We start from the raw sequence: 23,544 nt of genomic DNA, 5'->3' as shown, positions 1-23,544 counted from the left end.
TGTTCAATTCTGTGTCCAACTCACTGCGAATATATTGAAAACTGTGTTCAAAGATCCATGCAAAAGAGTGTTCCTTATTTCTATTTTTCTGCCTAGTCTATCCTGGATCTACAATCCTTCCTAGAAGATTTGAAAGCAAGATTGTCCATACTTCCTATGTGACAAATCTGATTGTGACCATCTTAGCCTTTAAGCTCGAGAAAGGGAGAAAAAGGAAAAATCCCTTAAAAAAAAAAAAGGTTGAGGTGAAACTGAGCATGTACAGAGGAGCTAGCTTTTTCCATAATACCCTCACTACCCTGGCCATGCAGGTGGCAGAGGATCAGATCTGGAAGCCCTTTAGTATCACAGAAAACAACTCATGCAAATACAAGTTCAACCTTGCCGATCGCTTTGCAAGTCAAAAGACGCCCCTGAGAATTCACTCAGGATTGGGTACAGGCCAGTGCCTGAGATATCAGTAAGGTGGAAGAACAGTGTAATCGTTGTTCATTTTGAAGACGCCTGACACAATGCTGTAAGTGAGCACAAAGTCAGTGAGAATCCAGGGGAATTCAAAAATAGCTAGAAATCATCAGCTCTTTTCACTGTGGTCTTATGGCAGGAGGAAAAATGGTTGAAAAGAATCAGACACAGGACAGAAACTACTAACGATCAGAAGGGCTGAGTAACAGAAAACCTTATTCATGGCCCAAAATTAGATTGCTCTAGGAGGCCTGGACCTACAATGCAGCCAGGACATGAAACCTTGACAAAAGAAAGAGGCTCCACTTCCTCCCCCAAACCTAAGGATTGGCTAACTCTATCATCAGAGTAAAAGTAACAAACTCTTGGATTTTTCTCTTAATGGGCAAAAAAGCAGCTATTATTTCTTTTATCATTTTTAAATCAACTCTTTATTGGGAATATTTTAAATAGCAAAAAGATAAACAATTTTCATCATCTGCTTTGATGACCAGTAAACACAATAAGTGATCTGTGAGGAGTCAAAATTAAGAGACACAAAGATAACTCCCTCATTCCAGACTAGCACTGCTAAAATCCAGCTTGTAAAGCTAATTTCTTTAGTTAGCAGTTATCTTTTTAACTTGCCACCATTTTTTGTCCAGTTAGCCCCTCATTTACTATTTCTATCCCAATTTATAAATCTGATTAATCTATTTACTTTCTCATTCTGTACTACACATAATTGACATGCAATAAGTGCTTTAGTAGTTGGTTGATTCTATTTTCCCCAGGATGCCCATTTTTGTCTTGATTGTTTCTCCTCAAAGACTTTTGTAATCAAACAGGTGAGCCTTGGGGGTCAGAAGTTATTACAATCGAAGACAATGTGAAGTGGCATAGCAGAAGTATAGGGGAGCCCTGTCAAGGTTCTAAGATGAATATATACCTGGTAATCAGATACTTTACAAAGAAAGGTAAAATTTCACAAAAATCTCCAAGTGGGAAAAGGACTCAAAAAGGCTCGTCCATCTCATATTTGAATAGAATTCTATTTTATAACACTGATGACAAATAGCCATAAATCCTCCACTTTTAAAATGTCCAGCAATAAGAGAACTGGTAATCTATGGTAGTCACACACACACACACACACACACTCTCTCTCTCTCTATATATATATATATATATTAGGAAGTTATACTTGTATCAAGTTGACATGTACACTTCTGAGCCTTCTGTTCAAGGATATTGCCACCTTCTGGAAGAGGCCTCTAATCACTCAATGGAGTTTAGACTTTTGGACACAAAGGAAAGATCAAGTAGATGAATAATGTTTATTGCCCAGATCTGAGCATGCATTTGGATAGACATCCTGTCTAAACACTCTATTCTATGATGCAATTTGAGGAAACTTTTGCCCAAAATTCTGTCTATATGAGAAAGACAGTACAGATAGTCCAAGAGCTGGACCCAGAGGCTAGATTTCTTTCAAGATATTGTAGAGTTCTTTTACCAATTACAAGCTTCTCATGAATGAAAAGGCCTGTCTTTTCAATGCTGCTGAGATATGAATAAGATATAGACAAAATTGCCTCAAAAGAACTAAAAATGATTATTACCTAGAGGTCAATGGAGAGGTATATGGTGGGTGTGAGCAGGCTATCACATATAATTAACAAAGAATTAAAAGATATTATCAAGGAAATACATGATAGGAAAAGACAATGAGCTAGAACCATGGAAAGAATGAGCAATTACAAATTGAGAGATATCCAGAGTTGTAGTCATATACTCACAACATACAAAAAAAATTAAAATTAAAAATAAAAAAAGGAAGGAAGGCCTGCAGTACATTGAGTGGATCTCCCAGGAAATCTTTTGGGGAAGACATGGACAAAAATTACAAAGTATTGGCAGGCATGGATGGACTGTTATTTCCATCAATGGAGAGAACTACCAACTGTATGAGACCACAGATCCTTCTGAGTATTTGAGTCTTAGCTAAGGTCTCCAAAATAATGGTCTGCCTCTGTATTTGCATTAGACACGTAAGTCTACAACAGCAAAGTTTCCTTAAATTGCAATGTAGAATAGAATGTTTATACAAACAAGGTGTGTAGATGGGGCACATAGTTGCTAAGTTAGTGGGGAAGTCAATTTTTGAGCCATAATAAGCCATTTCAATATATTGCATTGGCCTTTTTGGGGGGGTTTTCTTTATCTTACTTATCACTCATGCTCTATGCATTTGTTTATAGACACCTTTGGCCATGAATTTTACTCCTGCCATTCTTCCTAGATGTCATCTCTTGGAAATTGTTGATTCTTTCCCCTGTTATGTCTTCTTCTCTTTACCTAGCTTGAGAGATAAATGCATGCACAATTCTCCCCTCAACCGAAAGTTCTGTTGATCAGATTCAGAGTTCTTTTTAGTCTCACAACTATATTTTAGTGAACTTACTTCAGCAATACATATACAAAAATTTAAACATACAGAAAAGATTAGCATGGCCTCTACACAAAGATAACACTCAAATTCAGTAAGCATTGCATATTTTACACACACACACACACACACACACACACACACACACACACATGTACTTTGCTATAGAAATGCATTCAACTCATAGGAAAACAGGAGGGAAGGGGGAAAGTGAAAAGAAGAAATGAGAAGAATAGAATAAGGAAATATCAATGAAAAACAAATCAAACTCTAAAATCAGAGGGTATTTCATGAAGAGAGGCTTAAGGGGAAAGAAAAAAAACTAAGAATCTGTGAATAGGGTATGAATGAGAGATGGAAAAGAAGGGCAGAAGAGCAGAAGCAGATCACATCAAGCATAGAGCATTGGTGCTGAAAATATTCTTTTCTTCTATAACACTCTTCTTTATATGGAGGGGGCAGTAAACAAAGAGAGGAAAAATAGAATAGAGGGAAATGAACAAGCATTAACGAGATGAACAGAAAAAAAAGGAGGACAGAAGAATGGATTAGAAAGCAAGATACAATATATTACATACAAGAAACACATTAAAATCAAAGAATCATAGATAATTAAATAAGGGTTTGGAGCAAAATCTATCAGGCTTCAGTTGAACTCAAAAAAAGAATGGGTAACAATCATAATCTCAGACAAGGTAACAACAAAAAAATAAAATTCAAGAGATAAACAAGGAACTACATTTTGGTGAAATGTATTATAGATAATGAATAATTATCAATAATTGACATATAAGCACTGAATGGCAGAGCATCTGAATACTTAAAGGATGATTTAAACAAGAAACAAGTAGAAACAGATAATGAGCGTCCCCAAAATAACCCTTTCAGACCTTGACAAATCTAATTTTAAAAAAAACATGAAAAATTAAGGAACTGAATAGAATTTTAGAAAAGCTATATATAAAAATCTCTGATGATTATTGAATGGGAGTGGAAAGGAATGTACATATGCTTCATTGATGCATAACACCTTTATGATAACTGACTATATACACACATACACATACACACACATATATGTATAAAAACATCACAAACAAATGGAGAAAAGTACAAATAATAAACACATTCCTTATTGACCACAAGGTAATGAAAATTATGATCAACAAAGGACCACTGAGGAGAGAATTAAAAATTAGACACCTAACAACATAATCTTAATCTTATAATAACAAGAATTGGTAGATTAATAATTTCCATAAAGATAATTAAGCAATGAGTCAATATGTCAAAATTTGGGGCATGCAGCCAAAGAATTCCTAAAGGTATCTATTCTATTTCTAGTTTTTTTTAAACCAAAGGGAAAATTAACAAGGCAACAAAATGGATAGAAAGTTCTCCTTCCCACCAAAAGTCCTAGAAAACCAACACATTAAAGACAATTAAACAATAAAAATCTTGGAAAATCAAACATGAAATTAATAAAATTGAGAAAAAAATATTAAATTAGTAAACAAAAGTAGGAGATAATCTAAAAAAGTAACAGATAAACCATGAGTTGATTTTATTGTTAAAAGATAAAAATCAAATAATCAGTATCAAAAATGAAAAAAAAAGAATTTATGTATGAATGTGCCCATATCATTATAGACCATTTTGCCAAGATATATGCCAATAAAATGAAAACTTAACTGAAATGTACTTTGGAATCCAACTATCAAGACATACACCAAATTTAGCTAAATATAACTAAAAATTTATGAAAATTAAGATTTTATTTTTACTGTCAGAAAAATATAACCTCCTTAACAATTAGAAAAAAATACTAATTTATCATGGGTGGACTGAGATAATATGATAAAAATGAAAATACTACCTAAATTAATTTACTTATTCAGCAGTATACTAATCCAACTACCAAAGGATTCATTTATAGAGCTACAAAAAATGATAACAAAATTCATCTGGAGAAAAAGTTTAGGAATGTCAAGAGAAATAATGAACAAAGCAGGAAGAAGGTGTTCCAGCAGTACCAAGTTTCAAACTATACCACAAAGGAGTAAAAATCAAAATGTTTGGCACTGGGAGGAAGGGAGAGGAGAGAAGGAGAGAGACAGAGAGAGAGAGAGATCAGTGCAATAGATTCATGATATACAGAATCAAACAGCAGTAGATTTTTTTTTCCTATTAACCCAAAGACTTGCTATTTGACCAAAACTGTAGGAAAAATTGGAAAGTAGATTCATAGAAATTATGTTTAGACCTGAAGTGACACCATGTATTATGACAAGTTCCAAATGGAAACATGAGCTGGATATAAAAGGTCATATCACAAACGAATTAGAGAAGCAAGAAAAATTTACCTTTCAGTTCTATGAATAGAGAAATAGTTTGAGACCATAAAAAGGATTGAGGGTATCATTACATAAAATTAAAAAGTTTTTGCAAGAACAAGATAAATACCACTAAGATGCAAAAGGAAAGAGTTAACAGGGGTGGGGGATAGGAATCTTTGCAGTAAGTTTCTCTAATAAAGGTTTGATTTCTAAGATATGCAATTCACTTATTCAAATTTATAAAAATAAGAACCATTCCCCAAATTATAAATGGTCAAAGGTTATGGACAAGCAGTTTTCAGAGGAAGAAATCCAAGTTATATGTAGATTAGGCATATGAAAAAAAATCTTCCAAATAACTAATAATCAGAGAAATGAAAACTAAAGTTAGCACAGAGGTTCTACCTCATGTGCATTATATTGCGAAAGTTGATTTAGAAAGGAAAATGAAACATGTTGCAGAAAAATCACTTTAATTTACTATTAGTGAAGCTGTAAATTGGTCTAGTCATTCTGGAAAAGAATTAGAATTATACTTTAAAAATTACTAAATTGCACCTACCCTTTGACTCAGTTATATCACTAGTGAAATCAACCCAATATAACCCAGTGAAATCAAAGAAAGAGGGGATGTTCCTAATCATAGAAAAATATGACAGTCCTTTCTATAGCACAAAGTACTAGAAAACAAGGGGATGCCCATCAATTAGGACAGGACTAAATAAATTATAATATATGAAGATGATATAAAAACTATTACGTTACATTAAATGGTAGAGATGGATGCATTGTGAAATTAGCAGAATTAGTAAAAGCATTTAATCTATAATAACATGTAAAGGCATACAACTTTCAAAGACTGGAGAACTCTATCCATGCAATGCTCAACTCTGATTCTAGAGAATCAATGATGGGGGGCAGCCAGGTGGCACAGTGGATAGAGCACCAACCCAGAAGTCAGGAGGACTTGAATTCAAATCCGGCCTCAGACCAAACACTTGACACTTACTAGCTGTGTGACCCTGGGCAAGTCACTTAACCCCAATTGCCTAAAAATTAAAAAAAAAATTTAAAAAATAGAGAATCAAAGATGAAGAGATTCTACCCTGCCTTCCTAATAGACAGATGAAAACTAAATATGCAGAATGATCTCCATGCTTTAGCTGTCATCATATACTGGAAGATCCCTCTTTCCCTGTGGACTTCTTACCCTTAAAAATTCTTCTGTCTGGCAAGTCCCTCCTTCCATTGGTGAGCTCTTCCTGCCACCTCCATTTTGAGGAACTTCTCAGGACATCCATTCTTTACTCTTTTTCTTATCCATCTCTTAACTCTCTAGACCCTGAAGCATAGGAGTTGATTGCATCTCCTAATTCATGACTCATGGCTAGAAGCCCTAGTCAGTGAGCAAAACTTATATTAAAAAATGATATTTTGGTTCCTTCATAGAAGCACCATTGAGTAATAACACACCAGTGTAAGATATCTGTAAGTAAGAAATCTCTATATCCCTTACCACAGAGGGATAATATGAAAACTTATTATGTGACATCTGTGAAGCAAATTGAGCATTTTGGAAAAATGCTATTTTCACGTACATTGGAAATGTTATTCTTATTGAATAATCTCTGGTGTGACTTGGATTCTATAAAAACCGCTCTTGTTTTTCCTCCTTCCAGTTAATGATAAAGTGCCATTAAGACTGCAATTGAAAGGAGATTGAAAGCAGATGTGACATTAAATCAGATTTAGAACAAGAGTGTTCAGGTTGCCTTCCTGAGATGAAAGCTCAAAATTGGGGAAAACACACACAGTGAAAAAGAACAATGAAAATAGTTCTATGAAGGAACAAATCGTATTGATATAAATTGGCAAGGGATAATTTTTCAATAAAAATTGAAAACTAGAAAAATGTATATTTCTAAGCATAGCTCCAAGATCACATAAATGCCAAGAGACATGACAGTTGCTAAAATAAATGTGCTTTTTATGAACAGTGAAGTAGTAAAACAAGCAAAATAGATGCATAAAATGGGTAAATTTTCAGTGTATTAGTTACTGCTGCCTCTGAGCAGCCATAAATTACAAACTCATTTTTCCCCTTTTTGGGTATTCATGAATACATTTCTGGGCCTCTTCATCCTCCTTCTTTCCTGTTGATTCTGCTCTTTGCTGATTTATATGCTTCTTCAAAGTATGTAAATTAAAGGTGAACAGGTTTTTGAAGGGAAAAAAAAGCAGCACTATCCCAAGAAAATGTAATTTAGGACACATTTGGTGGCATAATTATCAAGCAGATATTCCCTTCCTTCTGTAAACCAAACCTTCATTTTTCAACATTAAACCAAGGGTAAGATTTCATTTCACTTAATGTCTTCCCACAGTATTTCCACTTTAGAAGTACAAGCCTACAGTTTTATTTTTTGTAAATGAATTGCAATATGCAAGGCATATGCTAAACTCTGGGAATACAAAGACAAGCAAGAAGGAAAGTCCCTGCTCTCAAGAATATTACATCCTAATGAAGGAAGAGAACACAGGAATTGGCTGTTATGAAAAGGGGGAAGGGGGAGGGGGAAGGAAGTTGAAGCAGCATGATTTGGAAATGGTTAGAACAGGGGTGGGGAACCTGCATTTTCTTCAGTTCAGTCAAAGGGCCACATTTGAGGACCTACTAGGCCACGTGTAGCCTCTTGGCTGCAGGATCCCCACCCCTGGGTTTGAAAGTTACATAGAAGCCCGGTTCTAGGCTAGATAAGGTGAAAGCTCACTTACAAAAGCACAGGGAACCTGAAGGACAGTACTGGTGGTTCTGGTGGAGGGAGCTGAAAGAGGGAGGTCAGTGTAGGGGCAATACAGGCTGGAAATGGAAAAAATAATTACTGTATTATTTGCATACTTTATAGTGTACATTAGGTATTAATGGAGTGGGGGAAGCAAAATATAAGAAGCCTATCTAATAGCAGAATCTTTTATGTTCCCATCCAACAAATATTAACATGCAAAGTGAACTAGCAATGGGTCATAAAACTGGTTCAAATCCTGCTTCTGATGCTTATTCCCCATGTTATCGTGGCAGCTGAACCTCCCTGGGGCTCATTTTCCCCATCTGAAAAATGAGGAGATTGGACAAGACAACACCCCTTTCAACTCTAGGTTTGTGATCTATGACCTCACAATTTTGATGGAACAAAACACAGAAGAAGTGTCAAAATTGGTAGTGATTCTAAAGATCTACTAGTTGAAATTCTTTATTCCACTGATGAGAACAAAGAGGCCTTTCCAAGTGATTTGCTTATGGTTACCAAACAATTACCCAACCATAGGGCTAGGACTTCCAACTCCAAGTCCTGTGCTTTTACTACTATACCATACAACGTCTTCTAATTCACCCTGGAAATTGCATATGGACTCCTAATGCAGTCTAGCTATAACCATAACCAATCACCCATCACCTGACTTTAGTGCAGAAATTACCAACTTCACATGAGCATCTTTCCAGAGATGAAAGAATTAATGTAATGCTCCTTAGTCCTCTCAGGTCCAAGGTCTTCTAGATGGAGAGGGATGAAAAAAATATCTGTTAAAGAGGCTCTAGAGACCTAGGTGGCACAGTCGATAGAGCACCAAACCTGGAATCAAGACGACTCATCTTCCTGAGTTCAAATCCAGCCTCACTTATGAGCTGTGTGACCCTGAGCAAGCAACTTAACCCTGTTTGCCTTAGTTTCCTCATCTGTGAAATGAGCAGAAGGAAATGGCAAACCCCTCCAGTGCCTTTGCCAAGAAAACCCAAAATCTGGGGATCATGAAGAGCAGGATACAACTGAAAATAACTGAATAACCACAAAAGAAAAATATGTACTGTTCCATCCTCAACTTGGAAAAAAAAAGCAATATTCTAACTAAAGAAGTCAGAGGGAGGAGGAATGATTAGAAAGATGGAATTACATTATCGTAACTGCATTACATTCAGCTTATTGTTGTTCTGTCATTTCAATAATGTCCGATTCTCCCTGACCCCATTTTGGGGTTGTCTTGGCAAAGATACTGGAGTGGTTTGCTATTTCCTTCTCTAGCTCATTTTACAGATGAGGAAATTGAGGCAATCAGGGTTAAGTGACTTGCCCACAGTCACATATCTAGTCAGTGTCTGAGGTTGGATTTGAACTCATGAGGATGACTCTTTCTGATGCGATGTCCAGCCTTCTTTCTATCCACTGCACCACCTAGCTGCCCAATGTAGCACCACTCACTCTGACCAAAGCAGCTGATATAACATCTGACAAGAAATGAATCCTAAGTAGTAAAAGGAGTAAGAGTAAAGTCATCAGCCTCAGTGTTGAAAATTGTCTCTTTGGGGGCAGCTAGGTGGCGCAGTGGTTAGGGCACCAGCCCTGAAGTCAGGAGGACATGAGTTCAAATCCAGCCTCAGACCAAACACTTGTAACTTACTAGCTGTGTGACCCTAGGCAAGTCACTAAACCCCAATTGCCTAGAAAAAAGAAAATTGTCTCTGAGATATGTCAAAACTTCACATAAGTTTTCATGGTCTTGATGCCAGGGGAATGATGGGCTTTAAAAGGAATGTATTCACCTCAAGCTAAATATCAAAGAGACCTTGGGGATTGTCACTGAAAAGAAGGAAAGTTATTGAAAAGAAAGATTCTGGTGTAATATCTGCTTTAAACCTCCTTGACAACCCTCCCTTTGAGAAAGAAGCCCTGGCAGCTCTAGCAGATGTCAGTCGATCACCAGAAAAGAAGCTGAGCAGCAGATGACCGCAGCCACTCATTGGTGAAACCAGATAACAGCAACTCAGCAGGGCAGCAGCGTGTGGGAGTTTGGGATGTAAAAAGTAATGGCAGCAATAGAGAGGAGAAGTGAGACTTCAGATGGCTTTAGGAGCCATCACAATCAGGACGCAGCCTAAAGATGACTAGTTTTCTGGGGAGGATTATTTCTTCTTCAAACGGAAGTAGATTCTCCATCAGTACCCCTTTTGTGTAATTAAAGATGATTCTTTGCTATTACCCATTTATTTTATTTCATTAAAAGGCTTTTGGGGAGGGTTAACATTCTCTTGTGAGGCTGCCCCACCCAAGGTCATTTCTGCTCTTTCACTAGTCAAAGCCAGCCAGAATAGGGAAGAGGCCCTAAAATCAAAGTCATGCTTTTCAACAATCTCAGTCCTCTTCAGGAAGAATTTCCTCAGGCCTCATTGATATTTAGCTTATGGTGAATAAATTCGATCGGTGTGTCATCCCCGTGTGCTCTGCCACAGAAATCTATGATGATGGTGAAGAATTATGGACTACAAAAGTCGCTGACTCTAATAAGACCATGGAGTTTAGCAATACCAAGGGGTTCCAGAATCATGTGGTGGACTTGTGAGCAAGCTGAATCAACCAGAGGAATGCTGCAATAAAAAATGATCTTTCTATTTAAAAGCATTCAAGTGGGCAGCTAGGTGGCATGAAAGACCTGAGTTCAAATCTGACCTCAGACACTTGACCCTAGCTGTGTGACCCTGGGCAAGTCATTTAACCCTATTGCCTAGCCAAAAAAAAAAGCATTCAACTTCCAAACGGCCCATACATAGGAATGCTAACTCCTGCCTCCATCTCCTAATCAAGATCTACCCTGAGGCTAACATAAAACTTCTTCAACCATTACAACATCCACATAGTAGTTACTTCTCTAACCCATTCAACTCACTCAGGAAGACCAGGAGTAAGGACCACTTCATGGGAGCTCAGCTAAATCGCTGATTAATAGGCATTTGTAGACTCACCTGAGAAACTAACATTTACATTGTAGTTTCCATTGGAAAACATGTTTTAAGTTCCAAACAGCTACCTTAAAAATAAAAATTTGGAACAACTCTATGGACTGGAACCAATGTCAATTCTCATGTCTACTAATTAGGTGCTGCCCTTCGTGATCCCTACCCCAAAGCAGTGCTGGATTCTTGGTTCATCAATGGGCTCTGACATCTCTGCCTACTTGTGCTGAGTCTTTGAGTTCCCAGACTCAACTCAGATGCCACCCAAACCCTAGCATGACATTTTTTGAATAACCATTGTAAGAGTCAAAAGAACAGAGTCATTCTTCTTATAGAGTGATCTGGCCATGCCAAAGATCCTCAGTTTGCAGAATGGAGATAATTCCTCCTACTTTGTCTTGACATTTGGGCTAATATCAGCATATGGGTACATCAATAGTTATCCCTCATTCTGCCGCAAAGGATCATTGATTTACCATTGGAAAAAATCTTGGAGGACATTGAAATCTACCCACTCATTTTACATATGAGGAAACTGAGGTCCAGAGAAATTAAGTGCCTCACCCAAGGCCACATACAGAGTCATAGCCAGTATCTGAACCTAGGTCCTCTAAGTCCAAATACTCTTTTCTTCCCACTGTACCACACTGCCTCTGCTCATACTTGTACTTCCTTACCTATGAAAAATTGGAAAATACTACTACTGTAACTGCTACTAACAACAACAATAATAATAATGATAACAGTAAACATGTATATAGCACTTCAAGTTTTGCAAAGCAATATGTATATATCTATACACACATATACACACATATATGTATGTGTATATACACATATGCATATACACGTATATACATTTATACACATATGCATACACTTACACACGCACGCATGCGCGCACACACACACACACACACACACACACACACACACACACACATATATATATGTATACACACACACACACACACACACATAAAATTTTCATTTGAGCATCACAACAACCCTGGGAGGGGTTCTTCTTATCCCCACTTTACAAATAAGAAACTAAGGCTGACTGGATTTAAGTGACTTCTCCAATGTCTCAGGAAGTCAGAAAGACCTGAGTTCAAACCTCAGACACTTACTAGCTATGTGACCCTGGGCAAGTCACTTAACTCTGTTTGCCTCACTTTCCCCATCTGTAAAATGAGGTGGAGAAGGAAATGGCAAAGTATTCCAATATCTTTGCAAAGAAAACTCTACACGGAGTCATCGAGGGTCAGACACAAGTGAATTGAACAATAAAACCAGTGTTTCATAGCCAATAAAGCATCCGAGGCAGGTTTATACACAGCATTTCCTGATTTCAAGTCACTACTCTATCCATGATGCCATTGAAGTCTTCTGATAGCCAAAGGAATAAGGCAGTAGCAAGATTCAGGAAACTTCTCTACTTCTATTGTGACATATTTCATAATAACTCAGATGTCTGTGTAAAAGCCCCAGCCTTATTCCATTAATCAGCATTCTCATTAGTCTCAGAAATCTACCATAAATACTTAGTCCAAGCCTTTAAGCCATATCACCTTCCGTCCTATTAATAGACATATGAAAGGCCCAGGAAAAGTATGTAGAAAAAAAATTCTTTTGAACTTTTAACTCCTAGCTGACAAGATTTTTTTTTTTAAGAAATGTGTTCTTTTTGAGTAGTCTCTACAACGGGCTCTCCCTAAGTTTCTGCTACTTCAAAGAGGCTTCCTGCAGAGTGACAGACTCCTGTTCTGAAGAAGAAAGACAAAAATGAAAGCTCTTCCCAGCTTCAGGCATCCCGGGGTCCTGAATGCTATAGCTGTTCAAAGTCATCCTTTTTTCTTCAATGGGAGTAGGCCATTTCAGTGAAATCAGAACAGGTAGAAAAGGCAAAGGAAATGTCTTAATGTTTCTTTCCTCCTAGTGCAAGCCCTCATTCTTCTGTCCTATGCCCCCTTTCACCAAGGGGGAGTCAACACTTCAATCAGGATTACTTTTAGGGTCTTTGTGAGTTTTACTGGTAGGATTATTGTGCAGGTGTTTGTTTCTGTGTCTTTTTCAAAGCTTTCCAGGTCTGAGTATCTAGAAGCCAATATGCCAACAGTTATTTGTGTGATGAACTGTGGTGAGGCAGTATATGGTGCCATGGAGATACCACTGAACCTAGATTCAGTCAGTGCTGAGGAGCAGGGGTTAGTGATGGGCCATAACTGATCAGGGTGGAGAGATTACTGGAGGGATAACTTTGGCATTTGAGGAAGACAACTGAGCCCATGATAAAAGATTCAACCTATGAGCAAAGTTCGATTTCTTTTGTTCTAGAACCCACCCTAAGTGATCCTAGACAGCAATTTTGCAAAATATACTCTTGGGTACAAGGGGACCAGGTTACAGAAAGTAGATAAATCCATGATAACCACTGGATAAATAACCAGAATGATCAGCATTATTATGTGTTTAGTGAATCTGGATGTCCATCTAGCCAGATGGGGAATGAAATAAACAGCTGTTACTTGGGTGTGAGCTCTAGAAAGTCTGAAGCATTTCAACTTCTTCCTAATTCCTTTCAATAAAAGAGTATTATTTTGATCAAAGAAGTATAAAAATATTCATTTTTCCCACTTTTGGTTTTCATTCTCCTATGGGAGGAAGAAAGATGGGTATTAATCTTTTGTGTCATGGACCCTTGCTCATAGAGTTTTAAAACAAAATAAATATGATTACAAATAAAACCAATTATGTTGAAATAGTTATCACAGTATATATTTTTAAAAGAACAAGTTCACAGACCCTAAGTTAAGAACTCTTATCTGTCATACCCCACCCTTCATAAAAGGCAAACATATTGAAATGACTTGCCCATGGTCACACAGTTGGTAAGTGTCTAAGGCCAGATTTGAACTCATGAAGATGAGTCTTCCTGATTCCAAGCCCAGCGCTCTATCGACTGTATCACCTTTTCTTCATGTAAGTTCTATCTCCCATTCTCTATACCTTTTCATGAGTTACTCCACATCCCAAGATGGTATTCTCTCCTTTCTTCTACCTCATAGGATCCTTTTCTTCCATTAAGATGTAGTTCAAACACCATCTTTTCCCAAAGGCTTTGCTGTCTCCCCCCCCCAACTTCTATAGCACGCACTCTCTCCCATATTACTTTGTACTTAACTATGTTGTATTTATGAATTTTATATTTACTTGCCTCCCTTGATAGAATGCAGGGATGAGAGTAGGGATTGTTTTATTCTATGCATATATCTGCCCAATGCTTAGCCCAGTAACTGGCTCCTAGTAAATATGTAATAAATACTTGTTGACTGATATGTAACTTGATCCAAGAGATAAAACAGTGGACTAGACAAATGTTCATATAACTGGATTTGGTGGAATTGATGCAAGTATGCACTGCTTTTATGTAGGTTTGCATTACTTCAAACAAAGTGGCCCTAAACCTTATAGTTAAGCTTAGCAGTCTAGTGTGCCTGCCCATCTTCTCTCTCTTAGTTTCATTTGTTTCATAATCTTGCATATATACCTGTCAGTAGCAGACACAAAGTGGAGTGATGGCCTTTGTGACTGTTTTCATTAAGGTATGCTTGACTTCCTGTGTACATCTAGCATTTTCCAATGAAAGCACAAATGGTGGTAGTGACTAAAATTAATGAAGACTAGACAAGAATAATTTTTTTTTCCTTTTATTCTTCTGACTGCTGATACACTGCACTTTATTTCCTCCTGATGGCTGACTATCAATCATTTATGAGTCATGCGTCTTCTTCATGGATATGGCTGTCAATCATTCAACAAATGGAACGCAGAAGCCTACAAACCCAGAAGCGTGTTTATTCCCAGAAGCACTGAGCTCATCTGGGGTTTCATACTCAGTAACAAAATACATTATCAAAATCCCATTTCTTTTCTTTTTTTTCTCCTTTCTTTCCCCAGTCTGGAAAACTACAGCTTACAATACCATTTTGAAAAAAAAAATTATGAGGAATTAAATGTACTGTCTCCCTAATCTAGTTGCTTATAATGATTTTTTAAAATATATTTTACAGAATTTGATGATCTTTTAGTTAGCTGTCTTTAGTGACATCCAATTATCCATCATTAGGTTTATCTGTCCAGATTTTTATAGCCATAGTCTTAAATAGCACTTTAAGACTTTCGATGAGCAATTTTTTAAAAAAATCATGATTTAGGACATACTAATGTCTCACAGATCATCATTGCCAAGATTAGGGGCACTATGAAGGCCTTACTGCAAAATAATAATTCAATTGGATATGAACTTGTGCAAAGTACTAGATGCAGCTGCCCACACAAGGCGGCAGCAGTACAAGGGGTATTAATTAGTCTACTAAATTCATGAGTTCAGATAATTTCTCATTTGTAGATTTAAATTGCAACATTTAAGCATTTCTGAAATTTTATATACAAGCAAAAGTATTGGGAATAGAAGGGAAAAACAGACTGTCCTGAAATACCAAGTGGAATCTCTCTGCCCTCCTGAACATCCTAGATCTAGTCCTTGAAAACCTTTCAATTGAATTAATTCATAATTAAATGGTAATTGACTTTCAGACAATGTAAACTCGTCATTGTGAAGAGGCTATGTTGTTTTGAAATTGGGCTTTCTTTAGAAAGGACAAAGGTGACCCAAAACATAATTCTATCTTGTAAAGTTCTTTCAAACCTGAACTTTGAAGCAGGTGAAAAAAAAAAAAAGAAGCACCTTGCAAGATGAAGCAATATTTGTAATATCTGGACATAATCTCTTTAAAGCAACGCTTGATTTTGTGTAAGAGCTGCTTAAGTGAATGGGAGCTTAAGGAAACCTCATCAGTTTCCAAAAAAGATTAAATAGAAGTAGGAAATAATGCTGTTTTACATACACAGTTTGAGCAAGCCTAACCTTTAGCCAGTACATGCAGAGTAACTGATTATTCACGTAAACTACAATTAAGGACAAGACAAAGAAAACAGATTTGCTAAGTTTGAACACTCTTTATCTATCTCTTTCTGAATGCCTGTAGCTTCCAGTACGTGTGATCTTAACAGTCTCACCCATTTATAAGAGTATCTTGATTTGGACCATGTAAATAAGGAACAGGAGAAATCAGCAGGTCCAGCTATCAGTCTACTGGCACTATGTTCATAATTTTGCATTGAAATTGAACTTTGCCAAGTTCAAATGTGCTTACTCAATAAAATATGATTTGAAATAGTTCAAATAGCTTTAAAAGCCTTCTTAAACTTCAGAAACCTTTTGAAATAATAATCTTGATTTTTATCCTGTTTGCTATGTGAGTTGTCAAAGAAATGAGAGGAGAGAGGGAGAGAGAGAGAGACAGAGAGAGAGAAAGAGAGAGACAGAGAGAGACAGACAGACAGAGACAGAGACAGAGAGAGACAGACACTAACTCTGACTGGTCACTTGGGGAGAACCAGCAGGGATGACGGCTTTGCATATCCTCTAGTTCTTGAATGAAAACAAGAAAGGTCCCTCATCTATATTACATGAACCTGTTGTGAAAAACTTATAGGAAGACATTGGCAATAGAAAGCAAGGATGGGCAGGCATGGATGAGTTTTGATCTGCTGGAATGTCAGAATACCCATCAATAAAATCACATAGATCCATTTGATTATCTGGGAATGCATAATTTCCCTTTTCAAAGGGAGAAATGAATATCATATGTGGGTAAATAAAAAATGAAAATGCATTAATTTTGTGTTATCTCAAATGATACATATTTGAGCCCTCCATTTCACAGTATGTTTTTTTTTCCTGCTAGCTATTCCTCTGTTTCTTTGCTCTCTTCATTCATCTCCTCTCTTTCCCTAGTTGTGTTTTTTTTCATTTTTTTCTTTCTTCTATGCATTTTACTCTTTCCCCAACTGACCAGAAAACAGATGGAAATACAGATTTAAATATTGGCTGTATCTTAACTTTATGTATGATAAACTTAACTCAAAATGTAATATTTTACATTTCCTTATTTAAAAAAAATTAAACAACTTTTTATTTCCATGTGACCCTTGATTTCCCTCTACATTGGCCGCTATGACATTTGAAAAAAAAAGAGCCCTCTACATTTAGATTTAAATTAATTTAATGTCTGTCAGCTGATTTCCTTCATAGCCTAGATAATTCACTAAAACATTTTGTGTCTTCATATTTCCAATAGACAATTTAAGATTTCCCAACATTTAGAATTAGGTTGTTAGACTTAAAAGACAGGCTATACTAATGCACTTTTCCCTCTGTGCTGTAAAACATTCTTTAACAAAGGCAAATTAGAATGTTCTCCTCATCTAACAGACACCAGCTGGCTGTAGTACTAAGATGGGCAATGAAATGACCCTATTAATTGAAAGTCATTACTAAGAGCAGCAGGGGAATTCACGTGGCAAAGACTGGAGTCTAAATAGATCAGAAAGCACAATGAAGTCCAGAGAGATTTCTCTGAGAATCTAGAAATGCAAGTGCAACTGCTGATTTGCAATTTTATTACTGATTTTTAAAAATTTTTGTTTTGGGTTTTATAGTTGTATATATACACTTGAAGAAAAGAATTAACAAATATGTTTAATATGGATGTATATGTATAGCCGTTTTGGGGAGGGTGGTGGGGAGGAAGGGGGAGAAAAATTTTAAACTCAAAAGCATATGGAAGTGATTGCTAATAAATCAAAATAAATTAATTTAAAAAAAGAATTAATAGTCCATTTAATCAGTGCAAGCTCAGTACAAAGTATTAAACTAGGCGCTAGGGATACCAAAGCAAAAACAAAAAGTGGTCCTTGCTTTCAAGGAGCTTGCATTTTGTAACTAAATGTAATAATGATATTTTGTTTAAAAAGCTAAAATCAAAATCTTGAGCCTTTCATAAAACCTGGGGATTTATTTTTCACTGACCTTTGGATATGAATGAAAGATCATATCACTTATCATCTTCTACATGCTAACCAAAGATCACTCTATTATATCCAGATTATTGCTACATATCACATGGGTAAGGTCTCTTTTTATCACAACCAGAGGTAGATAAGAATTCAGAGTCAGTAGGGCCTCTATCTATTTTCGTAACTGAAGTATTTAACCACAGGGACACCTGATTTCTCTATGAGGAAGGAATACTTTTCATTTCCCTATCACTGGCAGAGGAAGATGAGGAGTCAAGAAGATGCCCTGGACAAAACACACCTAAGCAGGGCTGGTAGAGGAGATGTTATTATGAGCTGTGCTTTTTTATGGGCAGCTTCCTGGGAATTTGGGCAAATCTAGAAAAAATGAGAGTGCTGGGGGAGTACAGGAATGCAATGGTAAATGACTTAAACATCTACCAAGTAAGGCTTTGCTAACTACCAATGGATATTGACCTAGTAGTTGGATTAATGGTTCCTGGCCTCACATGGTAAATCTGCCATCTCAAGCCTATGGGCTAAAGACATCTAGGAAAAATGGAGTTGTGGAGGTCTGAGAACCCACATGGGCACCAGTTATCATTTTGATCTTGATTTAGTGCCAAAAAATATACAATGTGACTCAGTTTGACAAATATACAGACATATGTTCTGGAGACAGAATAAATAATACATCTTACCATTTTTTCATGCCATACAAGGTTTTGATTAACATAGTTGAAATTCATTTAAATGTATTAAGGAAATGCATTAGGAAATACCTAGAAATGTTTTATCATGCATATTCTCAACCAACTGATAATAAAAGTACAAGCAGTACCAAGCGGGGGAAAACAAAAAAAGAAGTGACATTACAACCTCACAGAGGTTGGGCACTAAAGCTCTAAGGCAATGTCACTGCTGCCACCCGTGGGCTCAGCCCATGAATTCTAAGACACCACAGAATGTTCTTGATTGCTTTGCCTGTGGGGATTTTAATATAAGGCACTAGTTCCATTATTCCCATGGCAACAATCACTGCAACCTAGTAGTAAGAGAATGTGATACTAAAGTTGTCTGGATTCCACAGCATGGCGGCCTGGATTATTGAGCAATGGTTTTCGTACCCGTTTAAAACAATGAAAGATGGCCTGGTGCAATGGAACTGGGCCCCTTCTATGTGCCAGCCCTTCAGATTCTTGAAGTCAACTATCATTCCTAATCACACCGAAGCACACACTGCCTTCTCTTCTTCCAGTGCCTTCAACTGATTATCATGTGGGTCTAACTCAAGGACTTTCACCCAATTTGGTTGTCCTCTTATTTTTCTCTCTGGTTTATCAATGGCCTTCCTAAAACATGGCCCCCAGAATGCAATATGGCATTTTGCTCTCCCACAGTAGTGTAATCAATTTTATTTTATTTAACATAGTCTGTTAATAAGCATTTCTTTAGTGACTACATGCTAAACACTGGAGATACAAAAAAAGGCAAAAGATACTCCCAGGGTAGCTAAGTGGTACAGTGGATAAAGTGTTAGATCTGGAATCAGGAATATTTATCTTCCCAAGTTCAAATCTGGCCTCAGTCACTTACTAGCTGTGTGATCCTGGGCAAGTCACTTTACTCTGTTTATCTCAGTTTCCTCATCTGTAAAATGAGCTAGAGAAGGAAATGACAAAACACTGCCGTGTCTTTGCCAAGAAAACCCCAACTGCAGTCATGAAAAGTTGGACACAATGGGGAAACACCAAACAAGACCACTCCCTGACCTCCAGGAGATCACAATCTGATCTAATTTGCTTAATTCTTTAAGAGCTAGAAGGAATGTCATAGGTTGTTGAGCCAAACTTCTTATTCTAGAATTGAGGAAATTGAAGCCTTATGAGGGTAAACAACTTATCCAAATTCACATAGCTGGTCACTCTCCGGGGTGTGAATCCAACTCAGGTCTTCCTGACTCTAAGTACAACCCTCTGCTATACCAAGGCAAGGGATCTCTGCTTCTTACAACTTCCTGACCCCATGAAGTACCAGCCTAGAAACTGATACCAACTGATGCAAAGTGAAGTGAGCAGAGCTAGGAGAGCATTGTACACAGTAACAGCAATAATGTAAGGATGATCAACTATGAGAGATTTAGCTGTTCTCAGAAATACAATCATCCAAGACAATTCTGAAGAACTCATACTGAAAAATGCTATCCACCTCCAGAAAAAGAACTGATGGAATCTGAATGAAGATTGAAACTTAATTTTTTCACTTTATTTTTCTTGCTTTTATTTTCTCCCCAACATGGCTAATATGGAAATATGTTTTGCATGATTTCATTTCACATGCATAATGTGGGTGGGGGAGGGGTGGGAGGTAGAAAATTCAGAACTCAACATTTTTAAAAATTAATTTTAAATTTAATTTTAAGAAAGGGAGATTTATATACACATATGTCTTCATTTGTTATTATTCAATAATTTTCAGTTGTTTCTGACCCTTTATGACCCCATTTGGGATTTTCTTGGCAGAGATACTGACATGGTTAGCCATTTCCCTTTCTAGCTCATTTGACAGATGAGGAAACTGAGGAAACAGGGTTAAGTGACTTGCCCAAGGTCACAAAGCTAGTAAGTATCTGAGGCCAAATTTGAATTCAGGAAGATGACTTAATTCCTGGCCCAGCACTCTATCCACTAGGCTACCTAACTGCACCATATGTCTATACAGAGAATATAAAAAAAAGAAGTTGCTAAAATAGTTTTATTAGATGAGCTTTGAAATGTAGAATGCATATTAGCTAGCTTTAATTTCTCTCATTTCTTTATTTTACTTATTAAGCTTTTTATTTGTCATGAAAGCACAATAACATTAAAAATTACTTTTCTAAGTGTTCCTAGTTTTAGTGCATTTTCAGGTTTTTTTGTTATTTATATTTAGGTAATGGAATCATGTTGGAAATCAATTTCTTTAGAAATATGATAACTAATCTTAGTATCTGCCCCATTCTCTGAGTTTACTTTCTTGAAAAACCATTGTTCCCCACTGAGATTTTTCAACAATTTGGTGCTTTAATGTGTTTTTCATTGTTATCCAATTTGCTTAAGTCAGGATGTTTTGATTTGAAATAGTGATGGAGATGATGTTTCTTCAAGATGGCTATTATTTCTTTTCAAACTAATTTATTTTGATTTATCAACAATCACTTCCATATGCTTTTGAGTTTCAAATTTTTCTCCCCCTCCCTCCCCAAGATAGTGCACAATCTGATATAGGCTATACATATACATTCCTATTAAACATATTTTCACATTAGTGGTGTTGTAAGGAAGAATTAGAAGCAATAGGAGGAACCACCAGAAAGAGGAAACAAAACTCAACAAAAGGAAAAAAAAACAGCAAATAGAATTCTTTGATCTGCATTCAAACTCCATAGTTCTTTCTTTGGATGTGGATAGCATTTTCCATCCTGAGGCCTTTGGAGATATCTTAGATCCTTGTATTGCTAGGAAAGGTTAAGTTTATCAATATTAGTCATCACACAATGTGACTGTTACTGTGCACAACATTCTCCTAGTTCTGCTCACTTCACTCAGCATCAGACCATGTAAGTCTTTCCAGGTTTTTCTCAAGTCAGTCTGTTCATCATTTTTTATAGCACAATAGTATTCCATTATATTCAAATACCACAACTTGTTCAGCCATTCCCCAATTGATGGGCATCCTCTCAATTTCCAATTCTTTGCCACCACAAAAAGAGCTGCTATAAATATTTTTGTACATGTGGGTCTTTTTCCCATTTGTATGATCTCTTTGGGATATAGCCCTAGAAGTGCTATTGCTGGGGCAAAAGGGTATGCACATTTTGACAGCCCTTTGGGCATAGTTCCAAATTGCTCTCCAAAATGGTTGGATCATTTCACAACTCCACCAACAATGTATTAGTGTTCCAATTTTCCCACATCTTCTCCAGCATTTATCACTTTCTTGTTTTGTCATCTTGGCCAATCTGATAGGTGTAATGTGGCACCTCAGAGCTGTTTTGATTTGCATTTCTCTAATCAATAGTGATTTAGAGAATTTTTTCATGTGACTATGGGTGGCTTTAATTTCTTCATCTGAAAACTGCTGTTCATATCATTTGACCATTTATCAATTGGGGAATGACTTGTATTCTTATAATAATTTCTCTCATTTAATAATAGAATATTAGAATAAATATTGACGTTAAGGATCATCTTGTCTGATTTTGTAGTATAACACAGGTATATGGCTAGACTTGGCACAAAGAAGAACCCTATTCAAATTCTGTCTCTGACACTTGCTAATTCTGGGACTTCAAGGCAAGTCAGTTAACCTCTCTTAGTTTCAGTTTCCTCAAATATATAATGGAGATAATAATACTGCCTACCTCACAGTCATTTTGGGATGATCAAATGAAATATCAATTAAATATTTATTAAGTACTGAACATGTGTCAGGGAGTGTATTGAGTGTTGAGGATACAACAATAAAAAGAAAATAATCCCTGAAAAAAATAAAAGGAAGGAAGAAAGAAATAGAGGGAGAAAGAAATGGAGAAAGGAAGAAAGAAAGAAGGAAAGAAAAAGAAAGAAAAGCAGATTCCCTCCATCATCAAGGCAACTGACAGAAGCAACAATCTTCTTGATCCCGCAGATCAACTAACTTGCTTTCCTGATTGTTCTACAATTCAATTTAATTCAATCCACTTTTATTGAATGCCTACCATACAGGTTCATGGCATCACTTCTAAGAATGTTTTTGTCCCTATTACTCATAACTTTAACTTCATCTGACTACTACTCATATTACTCTGCAAAGGAAATTCAATTTTATGCCTATAACAAACACATTTAGCTTTTCTATATGTACTAGACAAGATTCTCATGAAGGTCAAAATTTAAAAAAATGGAATATTGTCTCTTTAGTCCTACCACTGATTATCATCAATTATATTCCCTTATTCCCATTATCCCTGCCCTCACTTAAATTGGGAAGTAGACATAGGAGACAATGTTGTGTTCATATTACATTGAATGATTGATTGATTCTTGGTTTATATTTTAATTCACAGAAGGCAGAAGAAAAAGGATAGGAAAGACTTACAGAGTATGCTAAATAACTGTTTACTAGCAAATTCAGGTTCTTCGGTGGAATACAGAAAAACTTATTAGCACTGAGTTGAATGAAAGTGGCACTGGGATATTTAGGCATTATATCTAGCTAATATATATCTATATATTATATATAATGTATCCATCTATCTAGTCTATCCAGTAATTCCTTTCTATTTAGAGTTTTTAGTCTGACTCTCTTGTTTTCCATATGGGGAAGGATGACAACCTAGAAATATTTGCCTTCTAAATATAGATATGAAAGTCTAGAAATGGCATTAGGTAAAAGGCAGTTTAGGATTGTTAATGTCTTTTAAAACTTATTTCATTTTCCACATTCAAGTCTGGTTTGCAAATGCCCTAATCTACCTTGAGCATGCCAGGTCAGGAGTAGACTTGACCACTCTTTCCAATTGTTTAAGCCACTGAGAAAACACACACAAAATACAAATACAAAATTGAGATATTCTGTGTCTTCAA

At 36.5% G+C, this 23,544-nt stretch overlaps 1 non-coding gene across 1 annotated transcript; it reads left to right on the top strand.

Moving 5' to 3' along the window:
• The first annotated feature begins 2,904 nt into the window (after positions 1 to 2,904).
• Positions 2,905 to 3,006, top strand: LOC144455171 (U6 spliceosomal RNA). Its single transcript, XR_013483878.1, has one exon. It is a non-coding gene; the product is annotated as a U6 spliceosomal RNA (small nuclear RNA).
• The last annotated feature ends 20,538 nt before the right edge of the window (positions 3,007 to 23,544 follow it).

The sequence above is a fragment of the Phascolarctos cinereus genome, unplaced genomic scaffold (assembly GCF_003287225.1).
Source record: "Phascolarctos cinereus isolate Bilbo 61053 unplaced genomic scaffold, phaCin_HiC Scaffold_1;HRSCAF=81, whole genome shotgun sequence".
NCBI lineage: Eukaryota > Metazoa > Chordata > Mammalia > Diprotodontia > Phascolarctidae > Phascolarctos > Phascolarctos cinereus.
This window is presented reverse-complemented; position numbering and strand designations above follow the sequence as displayed.